Raw genomic sequence first — 8,195 nt, forward strand, 5'->3', positions numbered from 1 at the left:
AGATAATGCATATACAAGTGTATTCATCACAACAACAGTATAACGGATAGAATACTTGCCTGAGCGACTGGGGGTTACGAATGGCTCGGGACGAGTCTGGTAACCTATAAGCAACAAGTAAGTTGGAATTAAACCAAAGTCACTTGTAAATCTATACTTTAACTAACTTAGACTCTAACGCTTGTTTTGCGCTCACTGATTCGCTTAAGTCACCCGGGTACCCTCGGCTCCACCATTTTTAATAATTTAACCTTTACGAGTTTTAAGGCGATTCCTTCGCGAGTGTCTTATCAACTGCCTAACACACTCTACATAAATGTTTCATGCTCCGATTAGTCATTTAAGGGCCTTAACCAAGGTTTCAAAGTAAGGCGAGGGGTAAAGGTTCGTTCGCGAAACACCGTTACTTAAAACGGTCGTTTCTCCTAAACCGTGCATCGGAATCGAACGAACTACATATCAAAACGAAGCTTGAAACATGAACTATCTAATCATGGCAATGGTCAGTTTATGGTAGTTAGTGTTCGGGTGCAAAAGTCATGCACAAAACAGTTTAAGGAAAATTGGGCATTACGACGGCTATACCTTAGCGATTCCCAAATTTTACCAAATCAATTCAATATCAAATCACCACCAATCAACACCAAACCAACCACAACAATCCAAACATCAACCACAAACAAACCAACCTACCACTCCACCATTTTCTAAGTCAAAACATCCATGGATCATAATTCTAATACCAAGTATGATAACGGCTCAATAATTAACTACAATAACTTACATACATAACTCAACATGCTTAATCTCTCATTCACTAATTCAACCATTAAAACCTCCATTTACAATCCAAGCTCATACAAACTTATAACTTAAATCAAAGGGGAAAGCTTGGTTATACCTTCTTGGAGCTTCTTAATATCATCAAAGAGCCTTGAAATTCCTAAGAGAGCCCTGATCTAAGCTTAAACAACCTTGAACTTCCAAAAGAAATCAAGAAATCAAAGTTAGTTCTTGAAAGTTACTATTCATTACTATTCATCATCATCTTTGATGAATTAATTAGCTAAGAAAGACATGATTTTTGAAGCTCAAACTTCTAGGATAACTAAGTTATAATATCAAGAAGCCATGGGAATTACCTTGAGAATTATGAATGAGCCAAGCTTGGACTTTGAATTTCTAAACCTCCATTTTTCATGAAAAAGTCGAAGCTACAAGGTGGGGAGAGAAGAAATGAGTTGCTTGGTTGATTACTTGGTTAAAAAATGTGATTAGAATACTTGGTGGAGGTTTAATCTTGGATAAATATCTTGACTAATGCTTGCATCACCATGCTTACCTCACCATCTAGCCACTTGTCTAATTCTTATGGATTGATGATGTCATCTATTTTCTACTCCACTTGATTAATCTCCCTTGCTTCTCTTACAAGCTTGTTTCTTGACCGTTTATTTATTTTACGGTTCGCTTAACTTTTGTTCTCGTTTATCGTTTGAGGGATCATACCCGGGATCTTATTACTTGGGTTCCCTTAACCTTTCTCAATACATTATATTCCTTTTATGATCCTCTCTTATAATCCTTGAATTTAAATCCTTTTAATCATGTTACCTTATACTCAATTCTTTCGATATCTGGTGGATTTTCGGGAAAAATTAAAGTGTTCGGATTTGGATTCTGACAATCTTTACATACACTTATATACCACATAGAGTACTAATAATATCTCAGAAGATCAATAAAAGAACCCCTACATAGTGTGGTATGAAAAGTTTTCTCATTCAGCAAAAACACTATTCATAAGGGTTTCAAAATTTTCCCAAAAATTGGGGTTATTACAGTCTCCCCTCCTTAAAAGGATTCCGTCCCGGAATCAGATAGAAAGTGAATAGGGATACTCTCTTAGCATTGCACTTTCTAACTCTCGAGTAAATTTTCCCACATTGTGGTTCTACCATCAAACTCTTACTAGTTTGATAACCCTTCTCCTAAGCACTCGTTCCTTTTTACTCTATACCCTTCCTGGTTGCTCCATATAGGTTACGTCTGGTTGCATGTCTATGCGCTCATTTGCCCCTATTTGTCTGGCATCCGAATTACACTTCCTTAACATTGATACGTGGAACACGTTATGAACTTGCTACAGGTTCGGGGGTAGGGCTAGCTCATATGCTAACTTCCCAAACGTCTTAATATATCCAAGGGTCCAACAAATTGTAGACTTAGCTTTCCTTTCTTTCCGAACCTCATCAATCCTTTTCAAGGGTTTCCAAGGGGATACCTATAACATTACTAGGCCCCCTATTTCATACTCTTTGTCCTTTTTTTGAGTCAAATCAGCATACCTCTTATGTCCATCTTGGGTTACTACCAGCCGTCCTCTGATTAGATCTATTATATCCCTGGTCCTTTGGACTACTGCGGGTCCGAGCATCTTGCGCTCTACAACTTCATCCTAACATAAGGGAGATCGACATTATCTTCCCTCAAGGATCTCATAAGGTGACACCTCGATAATGACATATGATCTATTGTCGTGATATAACTAAATCCGCGTTAAGTGATCATTCCAAATTCTTTCAAGTCTATTGCACAGACTCTCATTATAGCGTTTAGCATTAGAGCTTTTACTTCTCAATACCCATTCTTTTCTAGTTCGTAATCGCTACAACCTTCCATTCCTAATATTATACTAGTTATACTTTTGCTCGTTAGCGTTCTATAACCTTTTAATAATCACGTCAACCTTAGTATCACGAATGTGTTCCCATTCCGCATACTACCACCACTTTATTACTCCTTTTTCAGCTGCTTCTATCTTTGGAAGCTTGATCAATCATATAGAAGTAAAGGAATTTGTTGAGAGATCACTATGATCATGAACACTTGTTATATTGCATAGTTAGTACAGAAGGTGGCCAGCCTTTAGTACTTGACAAGCAATTAAACAATAGATGGTATCCTACTAGGCTTCTATCACACAGATAGATAGTCATTCGGCAATACCTCCCCTTCTGGAAGGGTTGTTCTTCTCAGATTAAATGAAATGAAAAGAAGAGAAAAGAACGAACTGAAGAGAATTGTATATATAAAAAAATATATATATACTACCACAAAATATCTGGCTTGGAACCTACCTCTGAATTATAGAGGTTTGTCATAGGAGAACAAAACATAAACGTATTTATATCAGCATCAAGTATTATAGCATCGTATTTCCCATGCCTAAATATTTCTATTCCGTCCATCATTCCATGGACCCACACTCTTCCTCGAGCTTATACATAATCACCTTTGAAACTCCCTCGACATCGAAAATCGAATCTGGGATCTCATTCTATACATCATCGTTACTATAATTCTATGCTTGCACCGCAACCTTCCTCGTATAATAATACGACTCTCTATTGATAAGAAAGAATAATTATTCACCAGGTAGATACTCTACTTAATTAGTCTATCAATGATAACTTATACACTACCACGACCCGATTCGTGGTACTCAATCTCAACACCCATTCCAATACAACTCTCACGATTGTAATCAGCTCACTACTCGCAGAATCATTGCTGCCTTACTATGGTCCACCACTGACCCACTGTCATCATTCACTTTCCATGAAATCTTATTAGCTAACCATACGGAGTCCATACATGTCGTATCAAATCCTTCTAAGGAGGTAACATAATCACCATTTCTGATTCATGAAGAACACTCCTGATCCTGACATACATACATGACATGAAGCAGATAAAAGTGCAGAAGAGTTTCAATCAAAGCAACGATAGCAGGTTAATACTATTCTTAATCATACGCCCTAAATAGAAGAATTAACTCAAGGGTTCATCTAGTCCTTTTTGAAACATGGTCCTGGATTATCTCAAGATAGGACCTTCTAAGATAGATAGCCCGTTCATGGCGATTACATGAATTAAACCTTTACCAACTACTATTACGGTTGGGTATTGCACAGTCATCAGAAGGAATGTCAATCTTCCAAACCATAATTCAACCTTCACATTTTTAACCATCATCACTGTATTCTTTTGGCACACGCGCCTATAATTATCCTCTTACCCTTAAAGTGTCGGCCACCTCTTTGGCCTTTCCTGATAGTAAAATTTCCATACAGTCAATGTCATTTTAACCACCTCCAAATAAATTTTCTACCTTATTTCCGATCACTGCTTGAGTGAAGATGTTTTCCTTAAAATCAGATGGGAAAAAATATCACCATTTTTCCATAAGTTATTGCCTCAGTCTTTAGAGGCTAATCACTGTCAAGACTGACTCTCAATCATACTTAGAACATTTTTTTTATCTTAAGTCCTAATTGCCCTGAACAATTTCGACCATTACTGGTTCGATCCATACTTTCTCGTGGTTTAACACGTGCCCCACTTGGCATCATTATAATTACGTCATATTTCCTTTATCCACATTTCTATTCTTGAGAATTTTGAATATTACCTTTTTCCTTATAAAACCTCTAAGGTTATCCTTCAATCGTTCCTCCTGTATTCCCTAGATACAGGGCATATCACAATACCATTTACTAATAGTAGAACCATTGTCTATATACTTCTGCAAAATTTCTCCACTGATTCTTAAAGGTTGTTGTTACCTTAACCCTTTCCCAATCATACTGTCAAAACTCATACTGTCCCTATTAAGGGTGACATGCCAACCTTTATGCAGTCCCCTAGGATTCATTTTAAGTTACCAATGTTCTATCCTTAATTCCACCTTTAAAAGGTACCTGCATCCTTCCACGAATAAATCAAGTCATATTTCCTTGATAGATTATCATATTCATCATTCCCACCTCGATAGTCTATACCTAACTTCATAATAGCATCCTTATTCAAATTGAGGTCAATCCATATGGCCTCCAAAAGATAACAACGGTTATCCGCTTGTCTTGCCTAATTTGGTAACGATAACAAGGATGTTCTGGAAGATATTGGTCGTGTTCAACATGAACTTCTTCTTAATAATTCCTTATTTACTTCTGTTGTTTATCTCAACAGTCACCTCAATGTTGGGATATCTTTATACCTGGCGTCTCCCTTTCTGGGTATCAAGCCACCGGTCTTACATTTCCTTCTTGAAGGTCACTTCCTTCATCCAATTTTTCCTAATTTCTTACTTCCTTATCCCCTTAGTCTATCCGCGTCTCATTATTTATCCTTCGAATTATCTCAAGGTTTCCTCGAATCCTCCCAACTTACAGGGGATAAACTATATGTATCTCTTATGCCCTCAACCATCAATTTTAAGTTATGGTGAATCACCCTCATCCTGACGAATGCATACTTTTCTATTTCTATTGCTACGAGTCGTTAGGGTTTCCTCATACCCAACTCCCTTATCATACCTCAAACTCTATTGCCGTTATATTCCTTTCCACTTCAATTTCTTTTTATTTTCCTTTCTCTTATCATTATTTCATGAACCAACACAACATAAGCATTGATTTCAAACATCCCGTCATTCTGGATTCGTGTCCTCAGAACGAATCTTGATAACTTTTACAACTTAGATTCATAATTTATCATACTCGTCTGCCTTTGTTCTGGCTCTAAAGCTTTTACACTATCTCCTTATCTTTGGGAATTACTTTCCCGAAAACAATTGACTGAACTTAAATCAGTTTATTATAATCTCTTGCTCCGTGCCTTCCTTGGCCTTTTACCGTCGGGTGGTCTCTCTCTTAGGAGGGTAAGTGATAAAAACAGTCTTTTGTGATTCGTCAATCATTTAGAATCTCAAATGATTCCTATATTTCCTTTAGCCAGGCTCTTGCCTCGACTGGGTCAGCTTGTTCCTTGGAACTCTGAGAGCTTAGCGATTTAAAGGTCCTGAAAGAATTTCTCACCGCACTGTCTCCTCAGGGTGGTGGTTGGGGATAATAGTCTAAGTTCTTTTTAGACAGGTCCATGAATTGCCGTATAGGAGTACCGTCTCGGGTCTCCTTTCCTTACTCGACTTTCTGTTTCCTTAGTATGAAATGTTTCATCCTACTCCCCATAATTGGGGTCATCTTTTAATTTAAAATCCTCATTTTCCACTCCATTATGTCATGGGTTCCTTCTATCTTGATGGCGACCTCCCTGACTATCACGTTCAGGGTTTGCTCTAAATCTTATTCCTCAAACTATGGCTCTCATCTAAGTTCTCATCCTTACGCTCTTGAACTTTTGGAACCCAAATTCTATAGGAATACCTCATTATTCCCTTATCATCTTTCTCGATATTAATCTTTTATCTAATTGTTGGCTCCCTGCCTTCATTCATAACTTTTTCTGGCACAATATGATCTTTTCCAATAATTCGGGCTGTATTGCAATCTTAAACAGCTTTTCGGTACCGGCTCCGGTTACCTTCACTTCTATTTCCATTTTCTCAAAATCTCTTATAAACTCTCCAAAAGACATTATCATCTTGAGTCTCTCCTTTTTACTAAGGGCATCAGCCACCATATTGGCTTTCCCCGAATGATAAAGAATCTCCCAATCATTATTCTTGATTAGCTCTAACTGCCTCCTCTGGCATATGTTGAGCTCTTTCTTCGTGAAAATGTACTAGAGCACTTATGGCTTAGGTAATTCTTGCACTTCTCTCCATACAAGTAGTGCCTCCAATCCTTAGGGTAAAACTATTGCCACGAGCCTAAGCTCATGAGCGGGGATATCGAATTTCATATTACCTTAATTGTCTTGACATGTACGCGATTACCTTACCGTGCTGCATAAGCACGCACCCTAAGCCCTTGTGCGAAGCGTCACTATACTTCACAAAATCTCTTTTTCCATCCGGCAACGCCAGCATAAGGGCCATCACCAACCTCTGCTTCAGTTCTTGAAAGCTGTTCTCGCATTTCTCTGTCCATTCGAACTTCTCAGTCTTACGAGTAAGCCGCGTTAAAGGGGCTACTATCTTTACAACTTGAACGAACCTCCGGTAGTGACCGGCCAATCCTACCTCTGGTAGTCGACCAAACCATGGTCATCAATTCATCAGTGGTCCTTTATCCAATCCTGTCAGGATCCTCCATGGGATCCTCCTCAATAACTATCCCTTCTAGGACAACATCCTCAACCGCTAAATCCTCAATATCAACATCATCCGGTCCTGCATTAGGACACTCTATCGGATCCACAATCCGATCTCCAATTAGTAATAAAATATCATCGCGATGTTGCTCCTCAACCTCAGGGTTCGGAGTCCCGCTACCATATACGATAATGAACTACACTCCTATCACGATATTTATAAGGGTTCCCATAAGGGTTTTAACTGTCAGTACTACGTTAGGTAGCCCGACTATGAACTTGGCAAGAGTTCTTATTATCTTAGTGAACTTATTATCTTAACGTCCCATCATCTCTGAGGTTTATAACGCTTAGCTCTGATACCATTTCTGTAACACCCCCAGATCCGGGGTCGGGGATCCGGGTCGTCACGGTCTTTCTTTCCACAATATCACTTCACTTAATTAATAATAATAACCTTATGCTGTGACCCCACACTAACACACACCACAACCCGTTATAGTCTCAGAGATGAAATTGAAATAAGTACAAGTCTTTGAATCCACAATTTAAAATTATTACAACCCAAAATGATTACTTGATAAATTTACAGTTAATTGCCATTATCTGCCACAAGTTATAATTATACATAATTGATTCTCAAAAATAGAATGCCTGATCTACCAATAGATCTACCTCTGCAGCTATAGCAGCCACAACATCATCGGGAAGACGCGGGACGCTTCCCACGCGCTTGCGCTGGGTCTGCTGGAGTCTGGCCATCTTTCCTAACTGTTGTTGTGTGATGAAGAAATAAAGCAAGAGTGAGCCTTACAGCTCGCAAGATAATATATAGTGATAACAATAATATAAGTATCTAAATGGATACTTACTAGAATCTTTTATCGTGTGTAAGATAATTACTAGTATATACTTACTAGTATATGAGCCTTCTCATAGTACTCATGAAAGTCTTGGTCAAAAGAAATGAACCAAGTTTGATATCTTAATGCGATGAAGTCGCAAAATATTCAGTATATATACATATATACTTTTCAAAATATTGGAAGTCCTCTTCCATGCATAATATACACAAAATCCCAGTGTATAACTGTATAAAAATATCGTTGCAAGGTGATCTCATATATCTAACCTTG

The sequence above is a fragment of the Apium graveolens genome, chromosome 1, assembly GCF_009905375.1.
Source record: "Apium graveolens cultivar Ventura chromosome 1, ASM990537v1, whole genome shotgun sequence".
In the NCBI taxonomy this organism is placed as follows: Eukaryota; Viridiplantae; Streptophyta; class Magnoliopsida; order Apiales; family Apiaceae; genus Apium; species Apium graveolens.